Source organism: Pseudophryne corroboree, chromosome 3 (genome assembly GCF_028390025.1).
Source record: "Pseudophryne corroboree isolate aPseCor3 chromosome 3, aPseCor3.hap2, whole genome shotgun sequence".
In the NCBI taxonomy this organism is placed as follows: Eukaryota; Metazoa; Chordata; class Amphibia; order Anura; family Myobatrachidae; genus Pseudophryne; species Pseudophryne corroboree.
Genome location: NC_086446.1, coordinates 437953340 through 437970993, shown reverse-complemented (window position 1 = coordinate 437970993; position 17654 = coordinate 437953340).

Genomic DNA, 17654 nt, shown 5'->3' with positions numbered 1-17654 from the left:
ATCATGACGACCTAGAAACCATGTTGAGCTAATGCATATCGACCAACAGTGGTAGACCTAATGACTGTCACCCTAAGTGTGGTCGACTTAGAGACCGGATACCCTTTGTAATAGCCTCTTGTTCTCTAGACTGAGGGCTGATTGAGAGTTGCGCTCAAGTTAGTTTTGTAGATTTATCTTCCAATTGTTTTTGTAATATGCAGTCTCCTTAGACAAGCATACACAGCTATAAACAACTAAGGGCAAGTTGTAAGTATCTTAGCCGTATCTCCACTTGCAGCTGAGGGGATGTAACTGGGTGGTGACTGAATGTTCGCATGGAGGATAAATCTTCTGTGGATGTGTAGGCAGAATAGCTGGCTGTAGCCTGCTCACAATTGAGCATACGCAGAGATCCATCTGATTTCGGACAGATCCTTTGCAACAGTTATGGGGCTGCTGCAAATGCATGCTGCTAGAGAAGATGGCTACTTTTAAAGTAGATAGATAGGGATGGCGTGGCTGCCATATTTTCAAGCATGCAACGCATGCACCTCTGGTACAGGCCATGTGTCTACATTTATATCTTTATCAGCGGCGGCTGCTGACCCTGGGCTGTAGCGCTGTCCAAAGGCTGGAGGGGGAAGCTCTCCAGGACAAATGAACATACATGTGAAGTTGTATGTAACACATGTCCTGGCTTCCTTCCCCTGTAATCGGCAGCCGCCACAGCATGCCACACAGTGCTCAGCCTGTCAATAGTCATTTAGCCTGCCTCCGCAGTCCTGTGAAACCAGCCAATGGGAGTCCGGGGGTTGGTTAAATGACGATTGACAGGCTGAGCTCTGTGAGGCATGCTGCGGTGGCTGCTGATTGTATGTTCATATGCCCTGGCCAGCTCCCCCTGCACACTTGGGACAGCGCTGCAGGCCAGGGTCAGCAGCCGCAACTGATCTTTATACTACTTAATAAAAGGTGAGGTTCTGGTGCGCTCTTCCAGTCTATAGTGTGGGGAAATTATAGAACACAGGGCCTAATTCAGACCTGATCATAGCAGCAAATTTGTTAGCAGATGGGCAAAACCATGGGGGTCATTCGGACCCGATTGCACGCTGCAGTGTTTCACAGCGGTGCGATGGGGTCAGAACTGCGCATGCGCCAGCGCTGCAGTGCGCCGGCGCATGACAGACAGCCAACGGCCATCGTTGCCTAGCGATCGCCTCTGCCTGATTGACAGGTATAGGCGGGAGAGGGCGGCGTTTGGCCGCCGTTTACGGGGTGGGGTGAGCCACATTGGCTGCGTGACATCACACGCAGCCACTGCGACCCTGGTAGCGAGAAGTAACTCCCGGCCAGCCGCAGGAGCTGCGCTGGCTGGCAGTTACTCTACAAGTACAAAAGCATCGCCGTTGGGTGATGCTTTTGTACTTGGGCTGTGGGGCTGGCCCAGACATGCGGGGCGGACTAGCCTTGTGCTGGGCGTCCCCCCGCATGTCTGTGTCAGTGATCGTAGCTGTGCTAAATTTAGCACAGCTACGATCAAGTCGGAATTACCCACCATGTGGACTGCAGGGGGGGAGGGTTAGATATAACATGTGCAGAGAGAGTTAGATTTGGGTGGGTTATATTGTTTCTGTGCAGGGTAAATACTGGCTGCTTTATTTTTACACTGCAATTTAGATTTCCGTTTGAATACACCACATCCAAATCTAACTCTCTCTGCACATGTTATATCTGCTTCCCCTGCAGTACACATGGTTTTGCCCAACTGCTAACAAATTTGCTGCTATGATCAACTCTGAATTAGGCCCAAAGGGAGTCCAACCACCAAATTTTCCAACAGATAACCTGCAACATTATCATATTTTGATACAGTGATTTACTATACCATTATTTTATTAGCTAAACCTCGTCTCCCAGTGAGTGTTCCAACTGATTTCAAAGTTGTCTAATATGGTTGAGGTCCTGCTCTCCATAGGCCCATCAGAGACTTTGGGGGAGATGTACAAAGCCTTGAAAAGTGATATATTTCAGAGTGATAAGGTACCAGCCAATCAGCTCCTAACTGCCATGTTACAGGCTGGGTTTTAAAAATGAGTTAGGAGCAGGTTGGTTGGTACTTATTACTGTGATATTTATCCCTTTTCAAGGCTTAGTACATCTGGTCCTTTAACTCTAAACTCTGCAAACTATTATTTGATTCCCTGCGTTGTGCTTGGTGTCAGGGGATCGGTATGGGATTTCGGTCGGCAGGAGGCTGACACAACGGGATCCCAACAGGCGGAATCGCTGCAGTGAGCGCAGTGTGTCCCTTGCTTTCGCCACGCATCGGCCCAGTGGCATGGACCACCACCCAAGGGTGAATTCCGGGCTTGTTTTGGTATTCCAATGAACGGCATTTCACCAGGTGGCAGGATTCCGGCATCCGTATCCTGACCATCGGGATTTTAACCACATACCCATGGCAGTGCCAGATTAAGGTCCAAATGGGCCTGGAGCTGAAATTTATGAAGGGCCTATTGTGCATCGCCACAGGGGGTGTGACCAGTGCTGTGGGGGTCTGGTCTGTACAGGGGGTGTGGCTTGTGCCATGGGATGTGACCAGCAGCTAACTTCAAAAACTTCAATGTCCCACCTCTCTTGCTTATACCAGCAATATAATGAGATAGTCTAAAAATTAACAAAGGGAGACTCCCGTAGTTACACTTACAGGGTGGCCAATTAAACTTCCCCTTTTCAGAGCCAGCTTAACTTGATCAACAAGGATGTCACCAATTTTAGTAGGGAGACTAATTAGAGAAACAGTAATTCCATTAAACTTTTTTGTAGGACTATGGTGCTTTGCAATAGTAAATAGTACAATAGATAATTACTACTGCTGTTGGTTTCCTGGGTTTCTGCATTCAGTGCAGCTGGATCTAGCTACATATATATCACATACAGATAAATGATGTCCTCAAACAATACCTCTTTGCTGCAGTCACGCTAAACAGCCCCTCTTGGCACTCCAGGTCAAATCTTCTACATCAAGCTTTGCTTCTCTTTTGCTGAAAATGTTTCTTAGGGGGTGATTCAGACCTGATTGCTGGGCTGCTAACTTTGTTGTCCTGCGTTCAGATTGTCACTGACCCCCCCAGGGGGAGTGTAAATTCACCCTGCAAGTGTGGGATCCTATGTTTACGCCGAGCTGCAATAATCCAGTGTGTGCGCAGCCCAGGACTTACTCCTACAGTGCGATCACATCAGGCTGTTCAGGGCCGGAGCTGACGTCAGACATTCTCCCTGAAAACGCTTGGGCACGCCTGCGTTTTTTCGGACACTCCCAATAAATGGTCAGTTACCACCCACAATGGCTTCCTCCTGTCAATCACCTTGCGAATGCCCGTGCGATCCGATTTTTCACACCATCCCGTTGCTGACCGGCTATGCCCTTTGCTGCTGTCCGATGCACGTGCGCATTGCGGTGCATACGCAGGCGCAGTTAGTACCAGATCGCCCGCTGTGCAAAAACGCACAACAGCGATCAGGTCTGAAACACCCCCTTAGTCGCAATGCGACTAAGACGCACGAGGAGACTGCTGATTAATTTAATAAACAGTATGACACTTGTATATCTGTGTGCGTCTGAGTCTCTGAATCTGTACAAAGTGATTTTTTTTCTAATACAAGTTCTGTTCTGCTCCGTAGTGTCATATAACTAATTAATCAGCACAGTGTCCTCGTGTCCTTGTCTCATGGCATTGTAACTAAGACACGTTTTCAGCAACCAAAGATGCCAAACATTAGCATAGTTGCATGGGACCTGGGGCTCACTCACGTCATGCATTTTACTCTGAGTGGCGTATTGAGGCCAAATGTATAAGGACGCATTTGTATATCCTAAATAAAAAAAATGTAATTATTAAAATCTTCGGTCAGTGGCAGTGCACTCCTACAGGGATCATAGCTTCTTCAGAGGCTCAGGTTGCAGGACAATGCATTAAACATGAAGACATACAACAATTTAGCACCACAGAGATAAAAATCTATTTACATTTCGGAAAGCATTTAACCCTTTTGTTGCCCATGTGGCTGGTGATGGTGGGACAGGGGAAGGCGGGGGGGGGGGGGGGTTATTCACTATTCTGACATGGGACAGATGGTTGTAGTGGCTTACGGTCATTAGGTCGACAGTCCGGTTGACCACTATAGGTCGACATGGTTGACATGGGTTTTTTTGCAAAAAAAAATTTTTTTTTAACTTTTTCATACTTTACAATCCACGTGGACTACAATTGGGGATGGTAACCTGTACCGAGCGCAGCGGTCGCTCGCCATGCAAGGGGACACTGTGCACTAATTAGGGTTCCCCCGTCACTTTACGAAGAAAATGACACCAAAAAAAGTTTTAAAAAACCTCATGTTGACCCTTTTCCATGTCGACCTTGTTCATGTCGACCTAATGGCCATGTCGACCTAATGACCCATACCCATCTGACACTGGAGGCTCTGTGCATCTGCCAAAAAGCCTGACAATGCACCTCTACAGCAATGCATAAGTCACAGAAACACAATATAAACTTGCATTTTACACCATAAAATGATCCCAGAGTAACCACTATAACGAATCAGAGATAAAAGATCCTGTCTTCTGCAAATACACATTTTTTACCTGTACAAAGGCGCTAAAGAACCTAAATCACATTTCACACTGGGCCTGAATAATGGATTTTGTTAGTGGACCCACTGCATTTTTGTATGCAGTAGCTGTGCTAAAATATGCAAATGTCCCAAGAGGCATTTCAAGTAAAAAGACTCCCACTGTCAGCTTCCATGATCCGATGGATGCATCCAAAGATGCAGATTTGGCTCCTCTACATGAATATCAGACATCTGAGTAACCCTCCGGTTACTCCGGATGTCCAGCAAAATCACGCTGCCTGGCCAGCAGCCACTGGCTCCAGCACATCTATAAAATGGGATAACACGTCCCCATTTTCTGGAACATTTCATATCATCGCCCCCAAACTCCAGCAGCGTGTCAATCATGCTGCAGCTTTTGGGGCATTGTGACCAACATTGCAGGTCCAGATCTTGCCGTTCGTAGTGCAGCTCCTGCATTGATCATTAAACATCTAAGATTTGCGTATACAGGTTGAGTATCCCATCAGTGCCGTAACTAGGCATTTTAGCGCTGTGTGCAAGAAACAGCATTGGCGCCCCCTTATGTAAAATAGGGGCAGTGCGCGCTGCAGGCGCGCGCAAAAAATATAGGGGCGTGGCTTCATGGGGAAGGGGTGTGGCCACAAAATAATACCAATTCATACTACGGTGCACAGTAGTCTCCATTATTCAAATTACGACACACAGTAGCACCACTACAGGTAGAGACCCTTTTACACATTACGGCAGACGGTCTCCCTTTTTACACATTACGGCAGCCAGTCCCCCTTTTTACACATTACGGCAGCCAGTCCCCCTTTTTACACGTTATGACAGACTGCGTCCCCCTTTTTACACATTACGGCAGACAGCGTCTCCTTTTTACACAGGACGGCAGACAGCGTCCCCTTTTTACACATTATGGCAGACAGCGTCCCCCTTTTTACACATTACGGCAGACAGTGTCTCCTTTTTACACAGTACGGCAGACAGCGTCCCCCTTTTTACACATTACGGCAGACAGCGTCCCCTTTTTTACACATAACTGCAGACAGCGTCCCCCTTTTCTCTGACATCCTAGTGGATGCTGGGAACTCCGTAAGGACCATGGGGAATAGACGGGCTCCGCAGGAGACTGGGCACTCTAAAGAAAAGATTAGGTACTATCTGGTGTGCACTGGCTCCTCCCTCTGTGCCCCTCCTCCAGACCTCAGTTAGAATCTGTGCCCGGCCAGAGCTGGGTGCTCCTATTGGGCTCTCCTGAGCTTACTAGTAAAGAAAGTATTTATTAGTTTTTTTATTTTCAGTGAGCTTCTCCTGGCAACAGACTCACTGCTACGTGGGACTAAGGGGAGAGAAGCAAACCTACCTGCTTGCAGCTAGCTTGTGCTTCTTAGGCTACTGGACACCATTAGCTCCAGAGGGTTCGAACACAGGCACCTGTCCTCGATCGTCCGTTCCCGGAGCCGCGCCGCCGTCCCCCTCGCAGAGCCAGAAGAACAGAAGCTGGAAGACGACGAAATCGGCGGCAGAAGACTCCTGTCTTCATTTAAGGTAGCGCACAGCACCGCAGCTGTGCGCCATTGCTCCCAGCACACTTACACACTCCGGTCACTGTAGGGTGCAGGGCGCTGGGGGGGGGGGCGCCCTGGGCAGCAATTGAAGTACCTTTTGGCAATAAAAATACATATATACAGTCTGGCACTGTATATATGTTAAAAGAAAACGCCATTTTTTTACACAGAAAGCGGGACAGAAGCCCGCCACTGAGGGGGCGGGGCCTTCTTCCTCAGCACACCAGCGCCATTTTCTCTTCACAGCTCCGCTGGAAGCAGCTCCCCATGCTCTCCCCTGCAGTATCCAGGTACAAGAAGGGTAAAAAAGAGAGGGGGGGCACATAAATTTAGGCGCAAATAAAACATATAAGGCAGCTATTGGGTAATCACTTATTATAAGTGAAAATCCCTGTGTTATATAGCGCTGTGGTGTGTGCTGGCATACTCTCTCTCTGTCTCCCCAAAGGACTTTGTGGGGTCCTGTCCTCAGTCTGAGCATTCCCTGTGTGTGTGCGGTGTGTCGGTACGGCTGTGTCGACATGTTTGATAAGGAGGGTTACGTGGAGGCGGAGCAAGGGCAGATAAGTGTGGTGTCGCCCCCGTCGGGGCCGACACCTGATTGGATGGATATGTGGAAGGTCTTAAACGACAATGTAAGCTCCTTACATAAAAGGTTTGATGACACTGCAGCCTTGGGACAGCCGGGGTCTCAGCCCGCGCCTGCCCAGGCGACTCAGAAACCGTCAGGGGCTCATAAACGCCCTCTATCTCAGATGGTTGACACAGATGTCGACACGGAGTCCGACTCAAGTGTCGACGATGATGAGGCACATTTACAGTCTAAAATGACCAAGGCCATCCGATACATGATTATTGCAATGAAAGATGTATTACACATTTCAGAGATTAACCCTGTTAATACCAAGAGGGTTTATATGTTTGGGGAGAAAAAGCAGCCAGTGACTTTTCCCCCATCTGATGAATTAAATGAATTATGTGAAGAAGCGTGGAGTTCCCCTGATAAGAAACTAGTGATTTCTAAGAGGTTACTGATGGCGTACCCTTTCCCGCCAACGGACAGGTTACGTTGGGAAACATCCCCTAGGGTGGACAAGGCGCTGACACGCTTATCTAAAAAGGTGGCCCTGCCGTCTCAGGATACGGCCGCCCTAAAGGAGCCTGCGGATAGAAAGCAGGAAGCTATCCTGAAGTCAGTGTATACACACTCTGGTACTCTACTGAGACCTGCTATTGCTTCAGCCTGGATGTGTAGTGCTGTAGCAGCATGGACAGATACTCTGTCAGACGACATAGATTCCCTCGACAGGGATACTGTTTTGCTAACCCTGGGCCATATAAAAGACGTCGTCTTATATATGCGGGATGCTCAGAGGGACATTTGCCTGCTGGGCTCTAGAATTAATGCTATGTCCATTTCTGCCAGGAGGGTCTTATGGACTCGGCAATGGACAGGAGATGCTGATTCTAAAAAACACATGGAGGTTTTGCCTTATAATGGTGAGGAATTGTTTGGGGACGGTCTATCGGACCTCGTGTCCACAGCGACAGCTGGAAAGTCGACTTTCTTGCCTCAGGTTTCCTCACAGCCTAAGAAAGCACCGTATTATCAAATGCAGTCCTTTCGTTCTCAGAAAGGCAAGAGGGTCAGGGGCGCATCCTTTCTTGCCAGAGGCAGGGGTAGAGGTAAGAAGCTGCACCATGCAGTCAGTTCCCAGGAACAAAAGTCCTCCCCTGCTTCCACTAAGTCCACCGCATGACGTTGGGGCTCCACAGGCGGAGCCAGGTGCGGTGGGGGCGCGTCTCCGAAACTTCAGCAACCAGTAGGTTCGCTCACAGGTGGATCTCTGGGCTGTACAAATTGTATCTCAGGGATACAAGCTGGAATTCGAAGCGACTCCCCCCCGCCGTTACCTCAAATCAGCCTTGCCAGCTTCCCCCATGGAAAGGGAGGTAGTACTGGCGGCAATTCACAAGCTGTACCTCCAGCAAGTGATTATCAGGGTCCCCCTCCTTCAACAGGGAAGGGGTTACTATTCCACAATGTTTGTGGTACCGAAACCGGACGGTTCGGTGAGACCCATTCTGAATTTAAAATCCTTGAACAGTTATATAAAGAAATTCAAGTTCAAAACGGAATCGCTCAGAGCGGTTATTGCATGCCTGGAAGAGGGGGATTTTATGGTGTCGCTGGACATCAAGGATGCTTACTTGCATGTCCCCATTTACCCACTTCACCAGGAGTACCTCAGGTTTGTGGTACAGGACTGTCATTACCAGTTCCAGACATTGCCGTTTGGCCTGTCCACGGCACCGAGGATATTTACCAAGGTAATGGCCGAAATGATGATACTCCTTCGGAAGAATGGAGTTATGGTTATCCCGTACTTGGACGATCTCCTCATAAAGGCGAGGTCCAGAGAGCAGTTGTTGATCAGCGTAGCACTCTCTCAGGAAGTGTTGCAACAGCACGGCTGGATTCTGAATGTTCCAAAGTCGCAGCTGATTCCTACGACGCGTCTGCTTTTCCTGGGCATGATTCTGGACACAGAACAGAAGAAGGTGTTTCTCCCGGTGGAGAAGGTCCAGGAATTAGCATCTCTGGTCAGGGACCTCCTGAAACCAAAACAGGTATCGGTGCATCACTGCACGCGAGTCCTGGGAAAGATGGTGGCTTCATACGAAGCCATTCCCTTCGGCAGGTTCCATGCAAGGATCTTTCAGTGGGATCTGTTGGACAAGTAGTCCGGATCGCATCTCCAGATGCATCGGCTGATCACCCTGTCCCCAAGGGCCAGGGTGTCTCTTCTGTGGTGGCTGCAGAGTGCTCACCTTCTCGAGGGCCGCAGGTTCGGCATACAGGACTGGGTCCTGGTGTCCACGGATGCAAGCCTCCGAGGATGGGGGGCAGTCACTCAGGGAAGAAACTTCCAAGGGCTGTGGTCAAGTCTGGAGACTTCTCTACACATAAATATATTGGAACTAAGGGCCATTTACAACGCCCTGAGTCAAGCAGAGCCCCTGCTTCGAAACCGGCCAGTGCTGATTCAGTCAGACAACATCACGGCGGTCGCCCATGTAAACCGCCAGGGCGGCACAAGAAGCAGGATGGCAATGGCGGAAGCCACAAAGATTCTTCGGTGGGCGGAGAATCACGTGCAAGCACTGTCAGCAGTGTTCATTCCGGGAGTGGACAACTGGGAAGCAGACTTCCTCAGCAGACACTACCTCCACCCAGGAGAGTGGGGACTTCATCAAGAAGTCTTCACACAGATTGCAAAGCGATGGGAACTGCCACAGGTGGACATGATGGCGTCCCGCCTCAATAAAAAGATATTGCGCCAGGTCACGGGACCCTCAGGCGATAGCTGTGGACGCCCTAGTGACACCGTGGGTGTACCAGTCGGTATATGTGTTTCCTCCTCTTCCTCTCATACCCAAGGTACTGAGAATAGTAAGAAAGAGAGGAATAAGAACAATACTCATTGTTCCGGATTGGCCAAGAAGGACTTGGTACCCGGAACTGCAAGAAATGCGCACAGAGGACCCATGGCCTCTGCCTCTCAGACAGGACCTGCTGCAACAAGGGCCCTGTCTGTTCCAAGACTTACCGCGGCTGCGTTTGACGGCATGGCGGTTGAACGCCGGATCCTAGCGGAAAAAGGCATTCCGGATGAAGTTATTCCTACGCTGATAAAGGCTAGGAAGGACGTGACAGCAAAGCATTATCACCGTATATGGTGAAAATATGTTGCTTGGTGTGAGGCCAGGACGGCCCCTACAGAGGAATTCCAGCTGAGTCGATTCCTTCACTTCCTACAGTCAGGGGTGACTATGGGCCTAAAATTAGGGTCCATAAAGGTCTAGATTTCGGCCCTATCCATTTTCTTTCAAAAAGAACTGGCTTCACTGCCTGAGGTTCAGACGTTTGTTAAGGGAGTGCTGCATATTCAGCCCCCTTTTGTGCCACCAGTGGCACCCTGGGATCTTAACGTTGTGTTGGATTTCCTGAAATCCCACTGGTTTGAGCCACTTAAGACCGTGGAACTAAAATATCTCACGTGGAAAGTGGTCATGCTGTTGGCCTTAGCATCGGCTAGGCGTGTGTCGGAATTGGCGGCTTTGTCATGTAAAAGCCCATATATGATCTTCCATATGGACAGGGCAGAATTGAGGACTCGTCCCCAATTTCTCCCAAAGGTGGTATCATCGTTTCATTTGAACCAACCTATTGTGGTGCCTGCGGCTACTCGGGACTTGGAGGACTCCAAGTTGCTGGACGTAGTCAGGGCTTTGAAAATATATGTTTCCAGAACGGCTGGAGTCAGGAAGACTGACTCGCTGTTTATCCTGCATGCACCCAACAAGCTGGGTGCTCCTGCTTCAAAGCAAACTATTGCTCGCTGGATCTGTAGCACGATTCAGCTGGCTCATTCTGCGGCTGGATTGCCGCATCCAAAATCAGTAAAAGCCCATTCCACAAGGAAGGTGGGCTCTTCTTGGGCGGCTGCCCGAGGGGTCTCGGCTTTACAGCTTTGCCGAGCGGCTACTTGGTCGGGTTCAAACACCTTTGCAAAGTTCTACAAGTTTGATACCCTGGCTGAGGAGGACCTTGTGTTTGCTCATTCGGTGCTGCAGAGTCATCCGCACTCTCCCGCCCGTTTGGGAGCTTTGGTATAATCCCCATGGTCCTTACGGAGTTCCCAGCATCCACTAGGACGTCAGAGAAAATAAGAATTTACTCACCGGTAATTCTATTTCTCGTAGTCCGTAGTGGATGCTGGGCGCCCGTCCCAAGTGTGGACTTTCTGCAATACGTGTATATAGTTATTGCTTAAATAAGGGTTATTGTTATGAGCCATCCGTTGAGTTAGGCTCAGTTGTTGTTCATACTGTTAACTGGGTAAGGTTATCACAAGTTGTACGGTGTGATTGGTGTGGCTGGTCTGAGTCTTACCCTGGATTCCAAAATTCCTTTCCTTGTAATGTCAGCTCTTCCGGGCACAGTTTCCCTAACTGAGGTCTGGAGGAGGGGCATAGAGGGAGGAGCCAGTGCACACCAGATAGTACTGCGGAGCCCGTCTATTCCCCATGGTCCTTACGGAGTTCCCAGCATCCACTACGGACTACGAGAAATAGAATTACCGGTGAGTAAATTCTTATTTTCACACATTACCGCAGACAGCATCCCTCTTTTTACACATTACAGCAGACAGCGTCCCCCTTTTTACACAGTACAGCAGACAGCGTCCCCTTTTTACACATTACGGCAGACAGCACCCCCCTTTTTACACATTACGGCAGACAGCGTGCCCTTTTTACACATTATGGCAGACAGCGTCCCCTTATTACACATTACAGCCGTCAGCGTTCCCCTTTTTACACATTACGGCCGACAGCATCCCCTTTTTACACAGTACGGCAGACAGCGTCCCTTTTACACATTACGGCAGACAGCACCCCCCTTTTTACACATTACGGCAGACAGCGTCCCCTTATTACACATTACGGCCGTCAGCGTTCCCCTTTTTACACATTACGGCCGACAGTGTCCCCTTTTTACACAGTATGGCGGACAGCGTCCCCTTTTTACACATTACGGCAGACAGCGTCCCCCTTTTTACACAGTAAGGCAGACAGAATAGAGAGATAGATAGATAGATAGACAGATAGACAGACAGATACTTACCATCTCTCCCTGCTGTCTCAGGCAGTCAGGCTCCTCTGTGCTGGCAGATCCCGAGCATGGGAGAAGGAGGAGGAGGGAAGGGGACTCGGGAGCCGCAGCAGCGCAATGTAATTGGTGGTGGCGCCGCTGCAGCTGTCCCTCTCCTCCCGCATTGGCTGACCGCGCCGCCGCTGTTAATGCTGGGATGAGGGAAGCGCATCCCAGCATTCACAGCAGCGCCGGCCAGCCAATGCGGAAGGAGAGGGACAGCTGCAGCGGCAGCGCTACCAATTATATAGCGATGCTGCGGCTCCAGTCCCCCTCCCTCCTCCTCCTCCGGGTCCTCTCCTGACGCTGCTCTTCTCCTCCGGCGCACACAGCACAGGCGGCTTGTAATGAGTCAATTTGACTCATTACAAGCTGAAGACGTGGAATGCTGGCCGTTGCGCCCTCAGGGCGACTGCGGTGTGTGCCAGGCACACCTGGCACACACGTAGTTACGTCTCTGTATCCCATATCCAAATATTCTGAAATACGGAATATTCCAAAATACGGAATTTATTGAGTGAGACTGAGATAGTGAAACCTTTGTTTTCTGATGGCTCAATGTACACAAACTTTGTTTAATACACAAAGTTATTAAAAATATTGTATTAAATGACCTTCAGGCTGTGTGTATAAGGTGTATATGATACATAAATGCATTCTTTGCTTAGACTTGTGTCCCATCGCCATGATATCTCATTATGGTATGCAATTATTCCAAAATACGGAAAAATCCCATATCCAATATACTTCTGGTTCCACGCATTTTGGTTAAGGGATACTTAACCTGTATAGGATTTATGTAAATCTCTGAACAGTGACGGAACTAGCACCGAGGTGGAATTACGCCAAGGTCCTCCGCTATAAAGGGGCAGCTGTCGGCATTATGAGTCAGATTTACTCATTATATGCCGCTTGGATGTACTAAGCTTAGAAAAGTGATAATTTCGCTGTGATAAAGTACCAGCCAATCACCTCCTAACTGTCATTTTTCAAACCCAGCCTGTGACATGGTAGTTAGGAGCTGATTGGCTGGTACTTTATCACAGTGAAATTATCACTTTTCTAAGCTTAGTACATCCCGCCCCAAAGGAGTAATAGCTAGGGTTATGTCTATGTCCCCTTCGTGATCAGGACCTGGAAGTGACAGCATGAGAGGGCAGTATATAACTTCCGCCCTTACAGCACCTAAATGTTTTCTCCATTCTTTGTTCGTATGAGGTTATTTTGTTTTTTGTATGCACCATTTGACCGGACCATCGCAGGCTCGGTGTCTCGTTCCGCTCTGCTTTGCTCGCCACAGGTTACTATTTCAAATAGTTTGTGGCATGGACCCAGGGGCCTATGGGAAAGGTCCTCCACAAAGGGAAACTAGATGCTAACCTGGCCTAGTTATCTATCTACTCAGCGCCCATAAAGGTGGGCGCTGGTGTAGGTTTCCTGGCGGGATGGGGGGGGGGGTAAGAGATGGTAGGTGTGCTCAGCAAGAGGGGGGTGGCAATCAAGGGAACAGGTGCTAAGTGTGCCCAGTAAGAGGGGGTGACAAGAGGGGTAACAGGTGCTATGTGTACCTAGTAAGAGAGAGGGTGGCAAGAGGGGAAAGAGGCTTACATTATTTGCTATGATGCCCACAAAGTGCCCAAAGGAGAAAGGACATATATGAGAGAAGGAACATGATAACAAAGGGTGGTGAGATTTACAAACCAGCACAGCACAAACGTAAAACAACCAACAATGGCTGGTAACAGTAACAGCTGAACAGGTAACTATAGAACAAGAACTTGTAGAAAAGTCAACGCACTGAGGCGGGCGTCCAATATCCCTTATGGACTACGAGAAAAGGATTTACCCTTAGGTAACTAAAATCCTATTTTCTCTAGCCTCCATAAGAGATATTGGGGAAAACTAGTACGATGGGGACATCCCAAAGCTTCCAGAATGGGCGGGAACATGCGGAGACTGCTGCAGCTCGCCTGCCCAAACTGGGTATCCTCTTTTGCCAGGGTATCAAATCTGTAGAACTTCACAAAGGTGTTCTTCCCCGACCAGGTAGCAGCTCAGCATAGTTGCAAGGCCGAGACTCCACGGGCAGCCGCCCAGGAAGAGCCCACTGATCTTGTAGAGTGTGCCTTCAGAGACTTAGGAACAGATAAGCCTGCCGACACATAGGCCTGTTGGATAGTAAGCCTAATCCAACGAGCAATGGACTGCTTTGAAGCAGGGCAACCCGTTTTCTGCGCATCATAGAGCACAAACAAGGAATCCATTTTTTTGACCCGAGCTGTGCGCTTGACATAGATCTTCAAGGCACACACAGCATCCAATGCCTCCGGAGGAGCAGAAGCGTCAGAACTGGACAGAACCACAACAGGTTGATTCAGGTGAAACGCGGAGACAACCTTCGGCAGGAATTGCTGTCTAGTCCGGAGCTCCGCTCTGTACTCGTAAAAGACCAAGTATGGACTTTTACACGATAAGGCCCCAAATTTTGAGACACATCGAGCAGAAGCCAGGGTTAGTAACATTACCGTCTTCCACGTTAGGTACTTGTCTTCTACCGTCATCAGAGGTTCTAACCAGGAGGACTGTACAAATTCCAACACTACATCCAAATCCCAGGGTGCCATAGGCGGCACAAAAGGTGGTTGTATGTGTAGTACCCTGTGCAAGAAGGTCTGAACTTCCGGCAACACTGCCAATTTCTTCTGGAAGAAAATGGAGAGGGCTTAAATCTGGACCTTAATGGAACCCAGACGTAAGCCCTTATCCACACCAGCCTGTAGGAAACGTAAGAAATGTCCCAAGTGAAACTCTGCAGGCGGATACGTGCGTTCCTCGCACCAAGAGACATATCTTCTCCAGATATGATGATAGTGTTTTGACGTCACAGGTTTCCTGGGCTGAACCATGGTAGCAATAACCTTCTTGGAAAGGCCCTTGTGAGCTAGGATGTTCCACTCAACCTCCATGCCGTCAAACGAATTTGCCGTAAATCCGGGTAGATGAACAGTCCTTGTTGAAGAAGATCTCTTCTTAGTGGTAGAGGCCATGGGTCTTCGACGGGCATGTCCAGAAGATTCACGTACCATGCCCTCCGGGGCCAATCCGGGGCAATCAGCATTGCTTGGACACCTTGATTCCTGATTTGCTTTAGCACCCTTGGGAGCAGTGTAATTGGAGGAAACAGGTAGACCAGCCGGTACGGCCAAGGCAACCCCACCGGTTGGTGATCTGCTGGAACACCAGATGGTGGAGCCCCCACTCTCCCGAGTGGAGATCGTGACGACTCAAGAAGTCCGCCTCCCAGTTGTCCACACCCGGAATGAAGATTGCTGACATTGCTCTTGCATTTCTTTCCGCCCAGAGGAGTATCTTTGACACCTCTCGCATGCAGGCTCTGCTTTTTGTCCCTCCTTGACGATTGATATACGCCACTGCCGTGGCATTGTCCGACTGTACCTGGATCACGTGATCCTTGAGTAGAGGCCTGAAGCAGAGCATTGTAGATCGCCTGAAGTTCGAGAATATTGATCGGAAGGAGGGCATCGTGGGCTGACCACCTGCCCTGGAACTGCGCCCCTTGGGTGACAGCTCCCCATCCCCATAGACTTGCATCCGTCATGAGGAGAGTCCAATCCTGAATCCCGAAACTCCAGCCTTCTAGGAGATTGGAGGACTGTAGCCACCACAGGAAGGAAATCTTGGCCTGAAGTGACAGCTGAATCATCCAGTGCATCTGTAGATGTGATCCGGACCACTTGCTTAGGAGATCCAACTGACAAGTTCTGGCATGGAACCTCCCATACTGGATCGCCTCGTATGAGGCAACCATCTTTCCCAACAATCGTATGCAAAGATGAATGGACACTCAAGTAGGTCTGCGCACCATGCGGACCATCTTCTGAAGTGTAGTCGCCTTGTCCTCTGGTAGAAACACCTTTTGGGCCACAGTATCCAGCAACATCCCCAGAAACAGGAGCCTCTGAGTTGGCTCCAGGTGGGACTTCTGTAAGTTGAGGTTCCACCCATGGTCTGACAGAAGATGGATAGTGCGCTCAATATGAAGCAACAAAAGCTCATTGGATCGTGCTTTTATCAGAAGATCGTCCAGATGAGGGACAACATTGACCCCTGGACCCGGAGTTGGACCATCATCTCCGCCATCACCTTCGTGAATACCCTCGGAGCTGTGGACAGGCCGAAGGGCAGTGCCCGGAATTGGAAGTGATTGTCCAGAAGAGCCAACCGCAGGAACGCCTGATGAGGTGGCCAAATCGGAATATGGAGGTAGGCGTCCTTGATGTCCAAAGAGACCATAAACTCCTGTCCTTCCAGGCTGCAATCACTGCTCGTAGGGATTCCATCTTGAATCTGAACACCTTCAAATAAGGATTCAAGGATTTTAGATTTAAAATAGGTCTGACCGAACCGTCCGGTTTTGGCACCACAAACAGGTTTGAGTAAAACCCCATGCCGCGTTGCAGTATTGGTACTGGAACAATGACGTGGGACTGGACCAACTTTCGGATGGCCTGTTGCAACGTAACTTGCATATCCTCCAAAGCTAGTAAGTTGGGGAGGACTACTGTCAAACTCCAGCTTGTAGCCCTGAGAAACAAGATCTCTGACCCAGGTATCCTGGCAGGAAGTCTCCCAGACGCGGCTGAAGTGACGCAGTCTATCTCCCACCTTGAGATCCCCTCGGGGTGGGTGGGCACTGGCAAGCTGAGGCCTTAGTGGACGCAGAACCGGTGGACTGTTCCTGAGAGCTGGTGCAGACAGGTTTTCTGGACTTACCTCTGGTGCCTCTAGTCGCATTGGAGGCACCTCTGGCCTTAGATCGAAATCTGTGAGACCGAAAAGGACTGGACAGGCGGTCCCGGATAGGAGCGTCTCGCTGGCGGGGCCCCAGAGGGGAGAAACGTGGATTTCCCAGCTGTACCTTTGGAAATCCAGGTATCCAATTCAACCCCAAAGAGCCATTCCCCTGAAAAGGGGAGGGATTCCACACTACATTTGGATTCCGCGTCCGCTATCCACTGACACAACCACAAGGCCCTGCGCACCGACACTGCCATGGCAGAAGTCTGAGCAGCAATGTTCCCCATCTCCTTGAGAGAATCACATAGGACATGTGTACTGTCCTGAATGTGTTTTAGGAGGGTTACCATAGTAACTAAGGGCATATCCCCCAAGAGGCCCCCCTGAATTTGAGTGGCCCAGGAATGAATGGCATATGTCATGCAGCAACCCGCAATGACCGGCCTTTGTGATATACCGGCTGCCATGTATATAGACTTTTGGGTAGTCTCTATCTTCCTATCCCCAGGATCCTTCAGGGTAAAGGAGCCCGGGGCAGGCAGCACCACCTTTTTAGACAGGCGAGAGACGGATACATCCACTCCAGGGGGTTCCTCCCAAAATTTTCGACCTTCAGGAGCAAATGGGAAAGTGTGCAAAAACTTTTTGGACACCTCAAATTTTTTGTCTGGATTTTTCCAGGCTTGTTTGAATATGTCATCTAACTCTGTAGAGTCAGGGAAAGTGATATTAGGTTTGTTTTGTACAAAGAAAAACGACTGCTGTGACACAGTATCCTCTAGAGGGAGCTTTAACACGTCCCTTATAGCCAGAATTAGGGGTTCAACACCCTGAGCAGAATCGGGATCCCCACTAACGGGATCCAGGTCATCCCCATCCTCCTGTATATCATCATCTGTATCAGAGAGTAGAGCAGGTAAACCACG